The sequence below is a fragment of the Colobus angolensis genome, unplaced genomic scaffold, assembly GCF_000951035.1.
Source record: "Colobus angolensis palliatus isolate OR3802 unplaced genomic scaffold, Cang.pa_1.0 Scaffold32, whole genome shotgun sequence".
Taxonomy (NCBI): domain Eukaryota; kingdom Metazoa; phylum Chordata; class Mammalia; order Primates; family Cercopithecidae; genus Colobus; species Colobus angolensis.
Genome location: NW_012116488.1, coordinates 6,338,565 through 6,357,815, shown reverse-complemented (window position 1 = coordinate 6,357,815; position 19,251 = coordinate 6,338,565). Strand labels below are relative to the sequence as shown.

The 19,251-nt window shown below is 51.3% G+C and overlaps 1 long non-coding RNA gene across 1 annotated transcript in view; it reads left to right on the top strand.

Moving 5' to 3' along the window:
- The window catches only part of LOC105518477, a 22,162-nt gene extending 3,313 nt beyond the window's left edge, over nucleotides 1–18,849 (top strand). The window contains exon 2 of the long non-coding RNA XR_001002839.1: nucleotides 17,897–18,849. This is a non-coding gene — a long non-coding RNA (uncharacterized LOC105518477). The remainder of the gene's footprint in view (nucleotides 1–17,896) is intronic.
- The last annotated feature ends 402 nt before the right edge of the window (nucleotides 18,850–19,251 follow it).

The window sequence follows — 19,251 nt, the reverse complement described above, 5'->3', positions numbered from 1 at the left end:
ACCTGTAGTCCCAGCTACTCGGGAGGCTGAGGCAGGAGAATGGCATGAACCCAGGAGGCGTAGCTTGCAGTGAGCTGAGATCGCGCTACTGAGCTCCAGAGCTCCAGCCTGGGCGACAGAGCGAGACTCCGTCTCAAAAAAAAAGAAAAGAAAAGAAAACAGTAAAACCAAATCATGGTGTACTAACACAGTCATACTCTAGGTGCCCAGGAAAAGTAGTTGTGAGTCTTTTAAAAATAAAGGTGCCCCACCAACATTCTACCCCTCTTTTTTAAAAGAATCTCCCAGGATATGTGTGTTCATTTGTGAGAGCCAGCAGGGGCTGAGAACCGGTACACTAACACGTAGTAGACGCTAACACATGGTCGACAAAATACTCCAAAACCTAGGGCCTGTGGGGGGAGTGCTGGTACAAGCTGGTGACAAGCAGAGTGTACCCCTCGCTTTCAGGGGGAATGGGCTTTCTTACTCTTTTCTATGGTTGGGGCTCTGAGCTCCAACCCCAGAGGCGGTACCATGTGGTGTTTGCTGAGTGAATGTCAAACCTCTCAGTGCATGACAGACTGAGTCTGAGGCCTTCATTTTGAAGGTGAGGAAAAACAGAGCCCCAGAAGGGAGATGCCTTTCTCAAGGTCACTTTCATTCATTAGCTCAGTGAACATAGAGGAAATCTATGAGTATACATGCATTTATGCACAAACACATTTAAATGGGCATGTATATACACATTGCAATGCATTGTGGTAAGTACTGCCAACGAGAATGGCCCGAACACATCATTATAGGAGCGTGCTCAGGCACTGGGAATGGCTTCCTAGAGGAGTTGAATCTTGAAGGAGTTTGTCATCTTGTGGAGTGGGGAGGAGGCTCCAGGTGGAGGAAGCAGTACAAGCAAAGGCCCAAAGGTGAGCAGGTGAGGGGTGTGGAGAGACACTATTACACCTTGCAGCTGGGGTATACAGGAGGGAACAGCAGGGTGGGGAAAGTCGGGAAGAGGTTGAGCGATGGAGCTGGGCAGAGGAGGGTTTTGTAAGCCTCAGAAGGAAGCTGGGCCCTTTCCCTGGGGCCTCTGATATCTAATAATAGCAATGACAACGACAATAACCAACAGCACGTGCCACTGATCCTGGACTCGGTATATGCCAATGATTCTAACCTGCCATCTTTTGAGGGTTATAATAAACCTATGAGAAGGTGTCATTAGCCCTTGGAGGATTGAACATGGGTTCTTGTTGGCTTGGTTGTTTGCCTCCAAGAAGCTCAGATCATTGGGCGTGAACTTACAGGCAGTGTTCAGAGGCTTGTGGACGCCCAAGGACTCTGGTATGGCCAACAGAGTATGTGGTGGTAGCTGAATCTTTTTCAGGACAGTGAGGCAATGGTGGCTGACTAGGTCTGGGCCAGACTATGAGGTGTCATCCTGAAAGGCTGCCAGCAGCAAGTCAGGGTCCACTGAAAAGTGGTTAAGTGTCACTAATATGGACAATGTTGACTGGGCACTTTCTAGGTACCCAGCACTGTGCTAGAGTTAGATTGTCTCACTGACTCCTTACTGATACGGTAAGAACCCTCTGTTCCCATTTCATAGAGTAAGAAACTGAGGCTCACCCAGGTTAAGTCACTTGCCCAGGGTCACATGGCTAGCAAGTGGCTGAATCAGGATTTGAACCCAGGACCATCTGAGCTCCGGAGTGTATCTGACCCCACAGACTACTGTCTCCCACACCTCAGTTTCCTTTCTCAAAGAGGAGGAATGGGGTGGATGCCCTGCGATGTCTCTTCCGCTGTGACTCTGGTTCTGTGATGCTGGGTGTCGGCAAGGTGCCTGGACCCATGTTCACCACCCACTTCCTCCTGCTTCAGACTTTTCCACGTTGTGACCAAGGCTCTGTGACTCTGAGGCCTCTGGATGGCACCTGTGGTCAGAGCTCTCCAGCTATTTCTACTGATAGATCACTGCATGTCATTGTCATTAGCTCAGTCTCCCGGCAACTCCATCACTGTCTGGCTGGGTGACCCTAGACTAGTCCCTTGTCCTCTCAGAGCCCCCGTATTCTCATCCAAGCCCTCCCTGACAGAGCTAGTGTCAAGCACTTGGCAGAGCTCTTGCAAAGCTCTGGGGAGGGGAGCCATGCTTCCTTTCCCATCCTCTGCCCCAGGACTGTCTTCCCATTTTCCAGAGGCAAACACTGAGGTCCAGTGAAACAAAGATTGTCCAGGAAACCCCATGCTTGTCCCTGGCAGGCTGTGCTACAAAGGATTCTGGGTATGGCCCTGGACTGCCACCTTCTTCCTTCTGGGTGGGTCCAGCCCAGAATATGGAGATCCTCAAGAACGCAGAGTTCAGAGGCCATGTGTCTCAACTCCCACACTTATAGGTGGGAAAACTGCATGAAGCTGGGACTACCAGTTTCCCTACATGCTGGACCCCCAGGGGCAGCAGTGAGAGGTCTAGGGCAGGATGGGTTCCTTCATCCCCACTGTTAACCAGTGTGCCAGGCAACTTTCTGGAGCTCAGGAAGTCCACACTGCACGGGGCGGCTGCCTAGAACTGCTGCTGCCGCAGGGCAAGGGTGAAGCTGAAGCCCAAAGGGCCTCATGTGTTGGCCAAAAGCCTCAAGTATCATCTGATGGCAGTGGCGAGCCACAGAAAGGCTTAGAGCAGAGGAGAGATCTGGCCAGACTTGTGTGTGATTAGAAAGCACTCAACAGGAGGTTTGAGGGGAGATCCACTGAGACTAGCAGACAGTGTGAGAGGGCTTTAAGGCCAGGCAGGCCAGAGCCAGAGCCAAGTGGGAATGGAAGTAAAGAGATCGATGGGGGCTCTCAGCATCTGAACCCCTCCCTTTCCATGACTTCCCAACCAGAGCCATGGAAATTCTCCCCCTGCCCCTTTAGCTGCTGACATCTCCTCACACCATCGCCTGATGGAGTAAGGCAAGAGGGAGGCTCAACATACTGGGGCTGGGGATAGTAGAGCTGGCTATCGCCTCGATGCACTTAACATTATTCTTATGATGAACTGGTTCATATTAACAGAGAACACTGAGAAGCATATGCCTGGGAGCCCACCACCCAGACTAAATTATCACTACTTCTGCTTCTGATGCTCCTGCAGCCCCTCCTGGTCACAGGTCCCAGCCTTCCCTGACCCAAGGGTATCTAGGAATCTCAGTGTTGTATTGGTTATTCCTGTGCTTTCAGCTTACCATATTTCTCCCTTATAAGATCATATTTAGACCAGGCACTGTGGCTCACACCTGTAATCCCAGCACTTTGGGAAGCCAAGGCAGGCGGATCACTTGAGGTCAGGAGTTCGAGATCAGCGTGGCCAACGTGGCAAAACCCCCGTCTCCACCGAAAATACAAAAATTAGCCAGGTGTGGTGGCAGGTGCCTGTAATCCCAGCTATTCAGGAGGCTGAGGCAGGAGAATCACTTGAACCCAGGAGGCAGAGGTTGCAGTGAGCAGAGATGACACCACTGCACTCCAGCCTGGACAACAGAGCAAGACTCCATCACACACACACAGAAAAAGATAGTGTTTGATTTTGCATGCTTTTGAACTCTGTCTTCATGGTATGGTACTTCATGTGTCCATTTGCAGCATGCTTCTGTGCTCATTATGTTGGCACATGTGGCTGTAGTTCATTCATTTTCATAGCCATATAGCAAGGTTGCTCAACCTCAGCATGTTTGTAAGGGTCTATTCTGTGCATTGTAGGACATTCACCAGCAGCCCTGGCCTCCACCCATTTGATGGAAGTAATACCCCTGTCCCCAGTTTTAAAAACTAAAAATATTTTCATACATTGCCGAATTGCCCTTGGCTAAGAACCACTGCTATCTTAGATCCACTGCATGCATATATTACCTTTACTTTTCTCCTGTTGAAGGACATTTGTTTCTAGTTTTGTTTGTTTGTTCGTTTGAGACTCTGTCACCCAGGCCAGAGTGCAATTGTTCAATCATGACTGACTGCAGCCTCAACCTCCTAGACTCACTCAAGTGATCCTCCTGCCTCAGCCTCCTGAGTAGCTTATACTACAGGCTCTTACCACCTGAAAATTTTTTTTTTTTTTTGAGATGGAGTCTCACTCTGTTACCCAGACTGGAGTGCAATGGCACTATCTCAGCTCACTGCAACCTCCGCCTCCGGGGTTCAAGTGATTCCCCTGCCTCAGCCTTCCAAGTAGCTGAGATTATAGGCGTCCACCACCACACCCAGCTAATTTTTGGTAAAGACAGGGTTTCACCATGTTGGTCAGGCTGGTCTCGAACTCCTGACCTCAGGTGATCCACCCACCTCGGCCTCTCAAAGTCCTGGGATTACAAATGTGAGCCACCATGGCTGGCCTTTTTTTTTTTTTTTTTTTTTAAAGAAAGATTGGTTCTATGTTGCCCAGGCTTATCTTGAACTTCTGGCCTCAAGTGATCCTCCTGCCTCAGCCTCCCAAAATGTTGGGATTTCAGGTGGGAGCCATCATGCCCAGCCTAGTTTTTAGGGGTTTTTTTTTTGGTTTTTTTTTTTTTTTGCTCCTACAAGCAATGCCCTGTGGACCCTCTTATACGTGTCCCAACGCACATCAGTATGAACTTTGCTCACATCTATACCAAGACAGAGAATGGCCAGGTCACACAGTACACACAGGTTGGCTAGACAGTGCCAAAGTGCTCTCCAAAGAACTGGGGCTAATTCACACTCCTGCCAGAAGGATATGGGGTGTGCCTTGCCCATCCCTGGTGATGTCTGGGGTTGTCACTCTGGTGGAAAGTCATGCTTGTACTTTCCTTAACCTGCTTTGTCTTTCTTGAGGCTCTGTATTAATTCATTCTCACCTGCTATAAAGAAATACCCAACACTGGGTAATTTACAAAGGAAAGAGGCTTGATTGACTCACAGTTCCGCATGGCTGGGGAAGCCTCAGGAAACTTACCAATCACGGTGGCAGGAGAGAGAATGAGAGCCGAGCGTTGGGGGAGAGCTCCTTATAAAACCATCAGATCTCGTGAGAACTCACTGACTGTGAGGGAAACCGCCCCTATGATTCAACTATCTCCACCTGGTCCCACCCTTGACAGGTGGAGATTATTACAGTTCAAGGTGAGATGGGGGTGGGGACACACAGCTAAGTCTTATCAGGCTCTCAGAGCACAAGAGAAGCCCAGGCCAAATTTCATACTGGAGGTGCCCCATGTATTAGGAAGGAAACCCAGAAGAAGAAGAGGAAACAGCACAGCAGGTTTACTCACTTGGGATTTAATTGAAGTATCTGTATTAATCACATTGATGCTTTCACAGGTACACAAATACAATGTAACATGATTTATGCTACTTATAAGATTTATACTACTTATGCTACTTACAGGGTTTACATCAAGTGACAAATTCCAGGCCCCAGACACATGGTGTTTCTTTGAGTCCAGCTGTGCACTTCTGTAACTGCCGCACCACTCTGCTGGGAGTGGTGAGGCCCAGGCCCACCCATGATATGGGAATGTTTCTGCCTCCTCCCCAGCTGTGCCCTCCTGGAGGATTAAGCCTTATTTTTCTCTGGGACCCTCAGTGCCTGGCCCCGGGGGTGCCCTAGGGGAATCTGCAGCTGCACCCTCTGGGTCAGGTACCTCCAGCCCCCACAGCCTCTGGATGGCACACGTGCCAGGCCTTGGGTGCTGCCCTAGGCCTGAGGTCTACAACCCCACAAAGCCGCCCCACCTGGCCCTGCCCTGGCCTGCCTGCTGCAGAGATCTGAAACCAATCTTCTCTGGTGCCTGAATATTTCATGCAGTGAGGGTGGAATGAAAGTCGCAAAGACCTTCATTGTTAATGCGGGTTCTGCTGGCCTGCAGCCCTCCCAGCCCCTCCTGTTTGATACAACAAGAGCAGTAACAGTAATTCCTCCTGCACCCCAGGCCTTGTCTTGACCTGCCCTGGGTGAGGCTGGACTGAAATGAAGTTGTCTGAGGAGCCCCAGCTGGCCAGAGAGAAGTGGTGACACAAGTAACCACAACAACCAGACCAGGAGGCCCACTGTTCCCCAATGACAAACTTTTTTTTGTTATTTATTTATTTATTTTGCTTTTTTAAAATAAGCCTTATAATTTTATTTTTGAAACTCCATGCATGTGTTTTTTTAAATTAATTTTTTTTAGACAGAGTCTCACTCTGTCACCCAGGCTGGAGTGCAGTGGTGCCATCTTGGCTCACCACAGCCTTGACCTCCTGGGTTCCAGCAATTCTCCCACCTCGACCTCCTGAATATCTGGGACTACAGCTGCATACCCACACCCCGCTAGTTTTTATATTGTTTGTAGAGGCTGGTCTGGAATTCCTGGGCTCAAGCGATCTGCCACTCAGCATCCCCAAGTGCTGGAATTATAGGTGTGAGCCACGTCACCAGGCCTGAATGTGTTTTTAAATTTAAAGTTCCAGGCCAGGCACAGTGGCTCACTCCTGTAATGCCAGCACTTTGGGAGGCCGAGGTGAGCAGATCACTTGAGGTCAGGAGTTCGAGACCGGCCTGGCTAACATGGTGAAATCCCGTCTCGACTAAAAATACAAAAAAAAAATTAGCCAGGCGCAGTGGTGCACGCCTGTAATCCCAGCTACTCAGGAGACTGAGGCAGGAGAATCACTTGAACCCAGGAAGGGGAGGTTGTAGTGAGCTGAGATCATGCCATTGCACTACAGCCTGGGCGACAGAGTGGGATTCCATCTCAAAAATAAATAAATAAAATAAAAATAAACTTCAAATTCCTAGCATAGAGCCTGGGAACTCAGTTAATGTTTGTTGAATGAGTGAATGATAAAGGAGGAAGCTGAGTTAAGTAGAAAAACGCTGGATGTAGAGTCTGTGTCTCTGGCCTGACCCATACCAGCAAAGTGGCCCTAGGCAAAGCTGCACCTCCTCTCTGAGCCTCTGGATCAGGACCTAAAAGCAGGACCATTGGCCGGGCGCGGTGGCTCAAGCCTGTAATCCCAGCACTTTGGGAGGCCGAGACGGGCGGATCACGAGGTCGGGAGATCAAGACCATCCTGGCTAACACGGTGAAACCCCGTCTCTACTAAAAAATACAAAACATTAGCCGGGCGAGGTGGCGGGCACCTGTAGTCCCAGCTACTCGGGAGGCTGAGGCAGGAGAATGGCGTAAACCCAGGAGGCGGAGCTTGCAGTGAGCTGAGATCCGGCCACTGCACTCCAGCCTGGGCCACAGAGCGAGACTCCATCTCAAAAAAAAAAAAAAAAAAGCAGGACCATTTCATCCTCCTTGCAGGATGAGGAGATAGTCAAGTGACAGGAAAAGGAGGTGTGAACCCCAGGCCACACGGTGGGGTGGGAGGGGATGCTCTCCTCGGGAAAGGGTTAAGTCCTGTGGGTGCCCCGGAGCCCATAGTCTTCTGAGCGTCTGAAAACCGCACTGAAGAGCCAAGCCTTCTCTCAAGAGTAGCTCGCCCAGCTCAGCCCCAACACCAGGACACAGAACTCTGCAATGAGGATCTCAGCACCCTGAACTCACAGAGCCCCTGTGAGCAAACCAGAGCCCAAGAGGCAGCTAGCCGGTCAGGCTCTCGGAGCAAGGGCAGCAGGTCAGCCCTAGGACTCAGCCCTAGCAACCCTTAGAATCACCGAAAAGCATGTGAAATGCAGATGCTCAGGTCCCGCCCCAGACCAAGTCCATCAGAACCTTGGGAGACAGTGATTTAGCAGCCGAGCTGCTCTGGGCTACAGGAGGCACTTGTTTGTTGGCATCAGGCTGAGCTAGAAGGAGACACCCCCATTGCTGTGGGGGACCCCCCTCCCCAAGCACCTGACCTTAGAGATCTTTCTCTAAGGTTAACCAGATTCCCCAAATAATCCTCAAATGTGCTACTTTGAATGCATACACCTAGTGACGCGGGAGGGAAGGAGGGTTTCCGGAGGTCAGGATAGCGTTCACTTAATGCCCTGATTTTTTGTCCCATATCTCATGGGATAAAATGAAAGGAAAGAAAGTAATAAACATATGAAATCAAAAAAAAAAAAATCTGAGACTCATGGACACAAGTCTCCCCATAAAAAGGGCCAGCAGAGAAGTGGAAAAAAGACCATATTGGGCACATTATTGTAAAACTTCACAACACCAGGGTTGAGAAAATCCTCAAACCATGGTGGGTAGAGTGCGGAGAAAAGGAATCAGAATAATGTTGACATTCTCAACAGCAAGTCCAGAAACTAGAAGGTCATGAAGTGATGTCTCAACATCCTGAAGGAAAACTATTTCAGTACTGATGCAGTCCAGTGGGAGTGTAGAGTGAGACATTTTCCAATTAAAAAAAAAGAAAAATTATTTCCCAGACACTCTTTCTCTAAAATTAGGAATTAAACCAAGAAATAAGACATGAAGGCCAGGCACGGTGGCTCACACCTGTAATCCCAGCACTTTGGGAGGCCAAAGAGGGTAGATTGCTTGAGCCCAGGAGTTCAAGACCAGCCTGGGCAACATGGGGAAACCCTATCTCTAAAGAAAATGTAAAAACATGGGCTTGGTGGTGCATGACTGTGCTGCCAGCTACTCAGGAGGCTGAGGTGAGAGGGTTACTCGACCCAGGAGGTTGAAACTGCAATGAGCTGCGATTGTGCCACTGCACTCCAGCCTCAGTGGCAGAGTGAGACCCTGTGTCAGAAAGAAAGAAAAGAAAAGAAAGGAAGGCAGTTAAAAGAAAAGAAGAAAGAAAGAGGGAGAGAGGAAAGGAAGGAAGGAAGAGAAAAAAAGAGAGAGGAAAGAAAGAAAGGAAAGGAAGGAAGGAAGGAAGGAAGGAAGGAAGGAAGGAAGGAAGGAAGGAAGGAAAGAAAAGAAAGAAAGAAAGGAAGGAAGGAAGGAAGGAAGGAAGGAAGGAAGGAAGGAAGGAAGAAAGGGAGAGAGGAAACGAAACAAGACATGCGATTCAGACACAGAGAAAGGGAGGCCCAGGGTTAGGGCTTTGCAGACGGGAGCAGTCAGCGCAGATTAGAAAAGGAGGCTCCCAAGCTCATGGATTCCCTTGCTGGGGGTGCTTGGCTGTTTGGAGAGGAATATTAGAGCTCTGTCAAAGTTTGGTGAAAAGCCCAGAAAAAAACCAAGCAAGTCAAAACAAGGAGGCAATTATTAATCCCCAGGGAAACCCAGAAGTTGCACAAGGAAGGAAATCCAATCAGGCCATACCATGGCTCAGCTGGCCATAATGTTTATATAGAGTCACGTGCTGCTTCGTCACATTTTGGTCAGGGTCACACACACCATGGTGGTCCCGTCAGATAATATTGTGTTCTTCCTGTACCTTTCCTATGTTTAGACACACACATTCTTGCCATTGTGTTACAGTTCCTACAACATTCAGTACAGGCCCATGCTGTACAGATTTGTAGCCTAGCGGCAATAGGCTAGACCATCTGGCCTGGGTGTGTAGTGGGCTATCCCATCTAGCATTGCATGCTCCATGACAATGATGACAGCACCTAATGACGCATTTCCCAAATCATATCCTTGTCGTTAAGTGATACGTGACTGTAGCATAGCGTAATATGTAAACAATACTAATTTGACCAGAAATTATGGTGTAGCAATCTTAGGAGGATAGGGGAGGGGATTGGCCTGTGTGGGGAGGGGTGGGGACGTAAGTGGCCTGAAGCCTCCTCATCTGTAAGAGAAAGGCAAGTGAGAGCCTCAGAAGCTGGAGAGCCAGTAAAGAACAGTACAAGTGTGTTGTTTTCAAATCTAGAGAAAAGTTGCAGAATCAAATATAGAGAAAAGTTGCCTCTGGGAACTAGGAATTGGGTAGAGAGAGATAACGCAGGGACTTTTTTTTTTTTTAAATAAGCTTTATAGTTTTATGTTTGAAACTCTGTGCATGTGTTTTTAAATTAAAAAATAATAATAATAAGCCTATCACTGGACCTCTCCTTGCAACAATGGAAGCTAGAGGACCGCAGAACGATCAGTTGCCTTTAAAATCTGGGGGAAAAGGATTTCCTGCCTGGATTTTATGCCCACAGGAAGGATCAACCTTGTAAACCTTGCAAAAATGCAAGGCCTCAAAATAAAATTTAAGTTTAAATAGAATATAACGACCGTGCACCTTCTAGGAAGCTTTGGTTGCACATGCTCCCATAGGAGCTGAGAACAACCAGGGAGCGTGCGATCACCCGGGAAGGAGCATCCTTCCCAGGGGGCAGAGAAGTGACCCCAGAGCAGAAGACGGGGAACTTAGGGCAAAACAGAGTAGATTACAGACTGTCAGAGCATTTGACAACAGCAGCACTCAGTTTAGAGCAGATCAGATGAAAAATTAAGAAGAGACACATAATACCTTGCAAGTTATAAATAAATGCATTCACTCCAGGGCACACACAAACAAAACTGTACAAGAAACTGTCATTGACCACTTCCTGACTTTCATGGAATAATATTTACGCTATCATCATCATAAAACCCTTGACCAGCTATTAACTAAGAAATGCATAAAGCCCTCTAAAGAGGCTGAGGGAGGGGAGGCGGGAGTGGGAGGGTTTCAGAGAGCTGAAGCCTCATCTGTCACCATGAGAAAGCAACAGAAATGTCTAGAATTGAAAAATCAAGAAATAGCAACGTAAACATCTTATGAGAAATGTGGAGACTGCAAAGCCAGAAAGAACAACTAAATGTGGAAACTGGTTGCTCTGGGGAGTGGGGAAAGGGAGGGGAGGTGGGGAACCATCTCATTTCCTTGCAAGCATCTTAGTGTTCCATGATTGTTTTTACCCTAAGTGCATGCATCATTTTATTTAAATATCAACATAATTTATTTAAATAGTGATAAAACCTAGCTCTGGGCTGTGGCATGTGAAACAAGTAAGGAGGGCGAGGAATATTGCCTGATGGAAGCTCACAGACCAGACTATCACCAGCAACACCCCCAGACCCAGGCCTGCCTGCTGGAGAAGGAAGCCTGGTCAGCCCCTCAGTTTCCCCAGTCATTTCCAGTTTGCAAAGCACTCTCTGGGCTGTTTCCTCCTCCCATCCTCCCAACAAGGCTGCAAGGTGGGCAGGGATGACTGTGCCCATTTTACCTGCAGAAACTGTGACTATTGGGCATGAGTTTGGAGGTCCATAGCAGATTTCTCCCATGGCAGGTGTGCCAGCAAAGGCAGGCGGAGGACCCACCCAAAAGAAAGGGATAGGCAGTCCCAGCTGGAATTTCAGAGCAAGGAGGCACCTTGCCTGGTCCAGGGGCTCCCAGCAGGGCAGCTACAAACCCTTCCCTTCACTGTACAAACTGTTCTTAGTCACACATCCCACCCTCAGTGTCTGTCAGAGGGAGCCCTTCACCAAGCAAGTGGGGGTTGCCCTAGAGAGGGGACACCGCCAGCTACCAAAGAGGAAGGGCTGGCACCAACCGGGGCTGCACAAGACTTGGCATCCTGGGAATCTCAGAGCTTTGTCCTGGAAGCCCATGGGAGAGGGTCTGGGAAGTGGCCAGGCTGCCTGGCGGACCCGTGGAAGGTCCACCCGGGCCTGAGGAGCACTAGACTGGTCCAGTCCTAGAGGACGCTTGGAGATACTGAGTCCCGTTAGGAGGGACTCACCCAAGGAATGAAACGCCCAGCTCCCTGCTGGGCTCCACATTTAGGGCTTCTCTTTGCCTCATGGTTGCCAGGAGATGCATGAGCTTCAGCTTCTAACTCCGCCTTGTAGCCTGATGTCCCTAAATCCTACCTCTCCAACCCTGACCTGTGCATACAGCCACTACCTGAGGTTCGCTCTGGCCTCACCCAGCCAGCTGAAAACCTAACAGCATTGGCAAGGCCTCTGCCTGGCTTTTCCTTCTCTCAAAGATTCTCCGGAACTCAGCTCAGCTGCTTCCTTTGGGTGCCTCCTCCCCATGGGGCCCCTCCCAATGCCTAGGCCAGTGTGGGCACAGACACCCCAGGAACACTGCTGGCTCTCAGGGACGCAGGTAGAAAAGGAACGGGAGGGGTGCACATCTGGTGTGTGGGGCTGGCCAGTGCACCCTGGAGCTCACTCCTCTCTGCAGAGCCTGGACCAGGGCCCGGCCCGGCAGGAAGAGCATGGAGAAGCCTTGCAGAAACATCATGCCAGGCCTGGGCACAGCTCTGGGCACTGGGATGTTCTCAAAGCAGCCTATGTGGCCTGGGGACTGGGGAGGGTGAGAGGGAGACGGGAGCTGTGTAATTTGCAATTGGTGGCAGTTCCTCACCGAGCCTCACCATGATCTCACTATCCCTCCCAGAACCCTGGGGACTGGCCCTGGTGCTGGGTCCATTTTACAGATGCCACAACTAAGACTTAGAGTTGGCCGGGCACGGTGGCTCACGCCTATAATCCCAGCACCTTGGGAGGCTGAGGTGGGCAGATCACGAGGTCAGGAGTTCGAGACCAGCCTGGCCAACATAGTGCAACCCCGTCTCTACTAAAAATACAAAAAATTAGCCGGGTGTGATGGTGGGCATCTGTAATCCCAGCTACTTGGGAGGCTGAGGCAGGAGAATTGCTTGAACCTGGGAGGCAGAGGTTGCAGTGAGCCGAAATCGCATCATTGAACTCCAGCTGGGGCTACAGTGCAAGACTCCATCTAAAAAAAATATATATACACACACACACACACACACACATATAAACACATACATATATATACACACATACATATATATACACATATATGTATATATATATATATTTAGAGTTTAAATAAATGCATCCTTGAAGCTGCAATGTAAGCAGGGGTTCTCACACCTGCGTGATGATAAGACTCAGTGGGATATTTGCTAGGTCCCCTACCTGGAGATGGGAGTCACCACCTCTGAGTTCTGGAACTGGTCTATTTGCCAGTGTCAGGGTAGGGATCAGGCTGGGATGTCAAAGTTCAGGAATCCTTGAGTGCTAAGCCAGGACCTCCGAGCCCCCCGCCCCCCATCCTCCCCATTTGCCCTGTTTCACAGCCAGGTGATATTTAGCCCAGCCGGGGTTCGTGGCTGTTCCCACTGCTGGGCGCTGGTTCTATTATACAGAACTCCTATGGGAACGTGTTTGTGCACAGCTTTGCTTTCCTGTTGGATTGTTTCCTTGGGGTAAATTCCCAGAAGTGGGATTCCTGAGTGGAAGGAGGGATATTTTCCCACCCCTAGTCCACATCCTTAACAGAGGCTGGCCCCAGGATGAGGATCCGGCCTTTCTCTGGCTTCAAGGAGGGGCAGCCGGCAATCCCTGCGTGGGACTTCCGGAGGAAAATGACAGACCTTTCCCTTTCCTGTAAGAGCTAATTACCAGCTGGATGATGCGTTCACGGCTGTCAGGGCAATGAGGACCCAGGTGACTCAATGCCGTCTTTCTTGGACCCGCCTGGATTGCTCAGCCAGCCAGTGATGGATTTTTCTCTGTGGAGGTCACAGGAAACAAGAAAAGCGTCCCTCAGCTCCCCAGGGAGTCAGGTCTGTCAGCAGCTTTGGGAGAGGGCAGAAAGGAGGCCTTGAAATCCAGTGGGCAGATAATCTCTCTGCCCTTCCAGACAACAAAGTGCTTCTGGCCCCTGGCCCCTCCAACCTGCTGGACAGGAATGGCCGGCTGAGGGTCCGAGAACCTCTGCCCTGACCTGGGCCTCTTGCAGGGAGTGCCCTCCCCGTTTTTCTCCCTCCCCATCCCAGCACCCCCACATCCAGGTCAGAGTCCCTGGCTAGATCCAGCCTCTGAGGGGCAAGAGAAGAGGGGTGTCCAGGCTCCTCCTTAAGGAAGCCCCTTCTTCCCCCAAGGGGGGCCGAGGGCAGGCATCAGCCCTTCCCAGCTGTCACCACTCAGGTGCGGGGCGGGGGGGTCAGGAGCAGTGAGGGAAAAGGGGACAGGGGCCGCTGTGGGAGGGTCACTTGTGGGCAGTGGCCTACCAGCTTCCCACAGGAAGGAGAGGTCTCGGCTTCCCAGGGCTCTGGCCAGCTGCCTGAGCACAAGGGTCACTCTCCCTCTGCCTGCAGAACATAGGGAGGCCAGGCCTCTGGACAGGGCCCATCTCCGGAGCTCTCTAGCCCGTTTCCCTCTGGGGACACCCTCTGAAAGAGCAGCAGAGTCAGACCTGGAGGCTGGCCCCGCCCCTGCCGCCAGCTTACTTCCCCACGACAGTGCGGACTCTCCGAAGGCAGTTCTGGGGTCTGCCCTGTCCCAGGCTCAACGTAGTGAGTTCCCTGTCCCTAGAGGTGAACAAGCTAAGAGAGCATGGCCATCTTGCAGAGGTATAGAGGGAGTGCTTGCTGTGAGTACCCACCCTAGGTCACCATCTGACCACAACTGGCCCTACTCTTTATGTTACGCCCACTTTTCTTTTTTTGAGACAGGGTCTTGTTCTGTTGCTCAGACTGGAGTGCAATGGTGTAATCTCAGTACACTGTAATCTCAACCTCCCTGGATCAAACCAACCTCCCACCTCAGCCTCTCGAGTAGCTGGGACTACAGGCAGGTACCACCATGCCTAGCTAATTTTTGTATTTTTTTGTAGAGATGGAGTCTCACCATGTTGCCCAGGCTGGTCTCGAACTCCTGGGCTCAAGTGATAGTTCATCGCAGGCACAGAAGGCCGCCCTCTGTCCTCACCACCCCACCTCTGCTGTCCAGCTGGTGAAGGCCCTCTCTGATCTTGAGGCAACTGGGATGCCCGTTCCTGGGTGGGACTGGGGGATTTTATGTGGGTTACACCAACCCCAGCTGTAGTGAGTGGGCACTGGAGCCTCACAGGCTCTGCTGAGTTAGCCCCATCCTGGTGCAGGGGAACTGGCTGATTCTTCCCAAGGACTCGCCCAGGTCAGGACACCCATCCAGGACCCACTGACCACAGATGTTTTTAAAGAACTTCCTGTGGGCAGGCCCAGCAAACAGATCTCTCCGTTTCAACCTCAGAGGATTCCCTTTTTTTGAGACACAGTCTTGCTCTGTCGCCCAGGCTGGAGCGCAATGATGCGATCTTGGCTCATTGCAACCTCTGTCTCCCAGGTTCAAGCGATTCTCCTGCCTCAGCCTCCCAAGTAGCTGGGACCACAGGTGCCTGCCACCACGCCTGGCTAATTTTTTGTATTTTTAGTAGAGACTGGGTTTCACCATGTTAACCAGGATAGTCTCTATCTCCTGACCTTGTGATCTGCCCACCTTGGCCTCCCAAAGTGCTAGGATTACATGCGTAAGCCACCGGGCCTGACCAAAGATTCACTTTTTAAACACAATTCAGGAGGCAGGGGGAAAATAGGACCTTGCCATCAACTTGTCAGTTTGTGCAATTGACCTGTTGCACCTGAAAGCAGGCTATTCTTGTTCTGCCTGTTCAATTCTCTTCTGTTGGTTTCAGTCTCTGGTTCCACCTTCTGAGGTTTCTGGAAATGTAACGTTCTCATGGGACGTTGCCTTTGGCACGCCTGATAAGCTCTAATGGCTCCATCCAGACTCAATTGAAACAGGCAGGGATGCAGGCAGAGATCTGTGGCCCACCCTTAGAGACCCTCTAACTCCCGGTTGCACTGATTTACAGAGTGTCACCCCTGGGGTGCTCTGTCCAGGGAGTCGTGGCCTCTCCTCATTGCCCTGCTCTCCAGCCCACAATTTCCATCCTGCTCAAATGACAGCATGAAGAGCTTGCTCCCCGACAACCGTCATCTGTCACGTGGCTGTATGACATGGTGCTGTTTTTGCCACAAATGCCCTATCCTTCTTCCTTACCTGACTGGCTCATGCCAGGACACAGCTTTATGAAATTCTTTCCCATGATCCCCCCAACCTGTCTGGCTCCCACCAAATCCCAGGGTCCCCAGTTATGGTAGCAACATACTGTGCTGGCCCTGTCTGCCTACCTGCTCGGCCACCCTTTCCACTGAAGGGTCCTGAGTTCCCCACAACCCAGCCCAGGGTGGACCCCTGCAGAGGCAGCACCGTGCTGTTGAAAGAGCCCAGGCCTGGGATCAGCCAGGCTTGGGCAAATGGTTGAACCTCTCTGAGCCTCAATTTCCTCATTTGTAAAATGGGATGGTCACCACATTAAAGAGCGCTAGTGAGGATCACAGGCCAAGAGCATAAAGCACTCAGCATGCTGTGAACTGAACGAACGAGAGCTTCCATTCCTGTCATCAATTTCATAGCCTACCTGGGAGTTAAGACAGAGGCAGTGCAAAGTGCTGTAAGCAAGACCCATGTGCTATGGAACTGCCAGGAAGGGCGGCAATTCTGAATGGGGAGCTGGGAAGGTGTCACTGCAGAGACGCGTGTGCTGAGCCTGAAAGGAGGCTCCCATTCCTGCAGGCGGCAGAGCTGGGGAAGAGCACCCTAGGAAGACAGCCATGCACACACGTGCATGCCAGCACGGGCTTTTATCCTTTTAATGGTGTATGTGATTTAATGGGGTGTAGCGGTGCCTGGGAGCTGCCTTAGCAGTTTTGAATGCCTATTACCCTTTAAGGCTGGCTCTGAGAGAGCCACAATTTCTTGAGGTATGAGTCCATGGAAATCACTCTCCATTAGCATGAGATTATGAAAAGAACTCAGCCCGGGAGAATTCTGTTGAGTTTTGGGAAGTGGTGCAGTTGAGATGACAATAGACACTTTTTTTTTTTTTTTTTTTTTTTAGGCAGAGTCTCACCCTGTCCCCCAGGCTGGAGTGCAGTGGTACGATCACAGCTCACTGCAGCCTCAGCCTCCTGGGCTGTGATCCTCCCACTTCAGCCTCCCAAGTAGTTGGGACTACAAGAGTGCACCACCACACCTGGCTGATTTTTTTTGTTTTCTGAAGAGACAGGATATTGCTATGTTGCCCAGGCTGGTTTCTAAATCCTGGTCTCAAGCAACCCTCCAGCCTCGGCCTCCCAAAGTGCTGGGATTACAAATGTGAACCACCACACCTGGCCCTGAAAGGCTCTTGAAGGAAGAGGAAGCAGGGGCTCCTGCCTGCAGCAAGCAGCACCGGACTCCCCTCCCGAGGCTGCTGTGCCTGTGATTTGAGGAGCTCAGAGATCTTTTCCTAGCAGCCCCGCCAGTGCCAGCCCGGCAAACTGCCTACAATTCCATCATCACTCATCCTAAAATGTAATATTTTGTCTAGGAGAGGGAACACTTTGCTTTATTATTGAGGGAAAAGGAAGATGGAAACTTACTTTACTTGAGTACCTACTATATGCCAAGCATGAAATAGGCACCTCTCACATTGCCTTTGAGCCCACAAGGCAGCCAGGCCAGACAGGGGAGCTACTCACCCCTTCAGGTGAGAGAATGGAAACTCAGAAGGGCCTGAGGCTTGCCAAGAGCTTGGCAGACCAGGCTGGGAACCAGAGCTGACTCTCCACCCTGGCTTCGGCCACGGCACTCGGCCACTTCTCCTCTTCCCTGGCTGTGGCTCCCTGGAGCATGGGATGAGATAAAGCAGGGTTTTGGGGCACTCGGGCCTAGGTTCAGGGGCAGACCTGCTGCCAATCAACTCTGTGGCCTGAGCAGTCGCATCTCAGGTGTGTCTTCCTCTGTGGATGGGCCAGCAGCAGCACTGACCCCACGGGGTTATGGTGGCGACAGAAGGAGCTACAAAGTCCGTGACACAGCACCTGGGCCAGGGCTCAGGAAGGGGCAAGACTGTGTTGGCTTCTTACCAACTCCCACGTGGTCAGGCGTTTACAGTCCCAGCTCCCAACCCAGGCACACCCCACCCCTTCTCTGACCTTAACAGCAGCAGGCGTGGGATCCAGCTCCCTGTCCCCCACGTCTCCATCCTGGAGGATCTGAGGCAGAGCAGGCAGCGGCCCAAGCAGTTGGCCTGTGAGTGAGTGTGAGTTTGTTCTTGGGGCCGGGCAGCCTCTGCGGGCCACCGACGCCTTCTGCCTCCTCCCTGCACCACTCCCAGCAACCGTGATTCTCCACTCTCTTTTCCCCAGGAACCTACTTCAGGGAACCACAGAGGCCAAATTCAGAATCCCTACTTGAACCACTGACCTTTTGCCCTCTCCAAGGCCGGAAGCAAGCCCTTGCCTGCTGCACGCCTCAGTTGCCCCGTCTGTAAAGTGGGCAGCCCATCAAATTCACATCTCCCTGGCTGAGAGTCATCTGGAGAAATAATGAGTACGTGACCTAATGAAAATTGCACGGTGCCTGCCAAGCGAAGTGGGTAAGCCACTGGCCCAGCACTGTCTTTACAGGAAGTGAAGCAGCGCGTGGGCTGATGACTGGCAAGGGGTGCCGGAACCTTTCATCATGGGTTCCCTTGGGAGGCCAGGTAGGTCAGCTTTAAAAACACACAGTGCTGCGGGGCCTGCCTTCCTGTGGTTTCCAGGCCAGGTTGTCCAGAACTCTGCCTGTGCAGCCCCGCCCCCTGCAAGCAGGAACCAATGCACCTGAGTAGCCTCCTCCCATCTGCAGAGGAGGAAGCTAAGGTGTAGTGGGGGTCAAGGTACTGGCCTAAGGTCCCACAGCCAAGGGATGGCTGGGAGGTGCAGCCAGGTCTGCCTGGCACAGAGTCTGGTCTCCTGACCACGACGCCAAGCTTGTTATTACCATCACCACAATAAAATACTAATAATAGTTGTCATAATTATTATTATTGTGGAGGGCTGTTCTCCAGGCAGGCAGGTCTGGGTTGCTGCGTCACTGGGGACACATGGCTGGCTAATGCCCACAATGAGGCAGGGTCCTGTCCCAACCAGCACTAGGAGAATGCTGGAGACGGGAGGCTGAGCCCATCCTGCAGCCTGGGTCAGCAGCCTGGGGCCTCACCCCACCCTCCATCCAATGCTGGGCGCGGGCGGCCTCTCCAATGCCCATCTGCCCTGGAGGGCTCTGGTGATGGATACAGTGGAGATTCGTTGATATGAACATTAAACATTCAACCAGAGGCACTCACCACTTTTATAAAACACAGTCCCCCGTGCCAGCCAAGAACCCTGAGTTTCAAAGGCTCCTGCTCTTGCTGGTGAAAGGCTCCTGCATGGACCCTGGGTCCAGGCTGCCAGAGCCCGAAGCCTAGTGCTTGTGCCCACTCCTTGTGTGACTTTGTGCAAGACTCCCAAGTTGCTCTGTTTCCCCATCTGCATGATGGTGCAAAATTCAAAGTCATTGTGAGGATGAAGTGAGCTAGTCCTGTGTCTGGCCCACATCCATGCTCAATGAATGCCTGCATTGCTATCCTGTCAGGTGGGTGCAGTCAGAGGAGCGGTCGGCCTGATGCTGGAGAAGTCACTGAGAGATGACTGTAGACTGACTTTGACTCTATGAGAGTGGGTGGCTTTCATGTAGT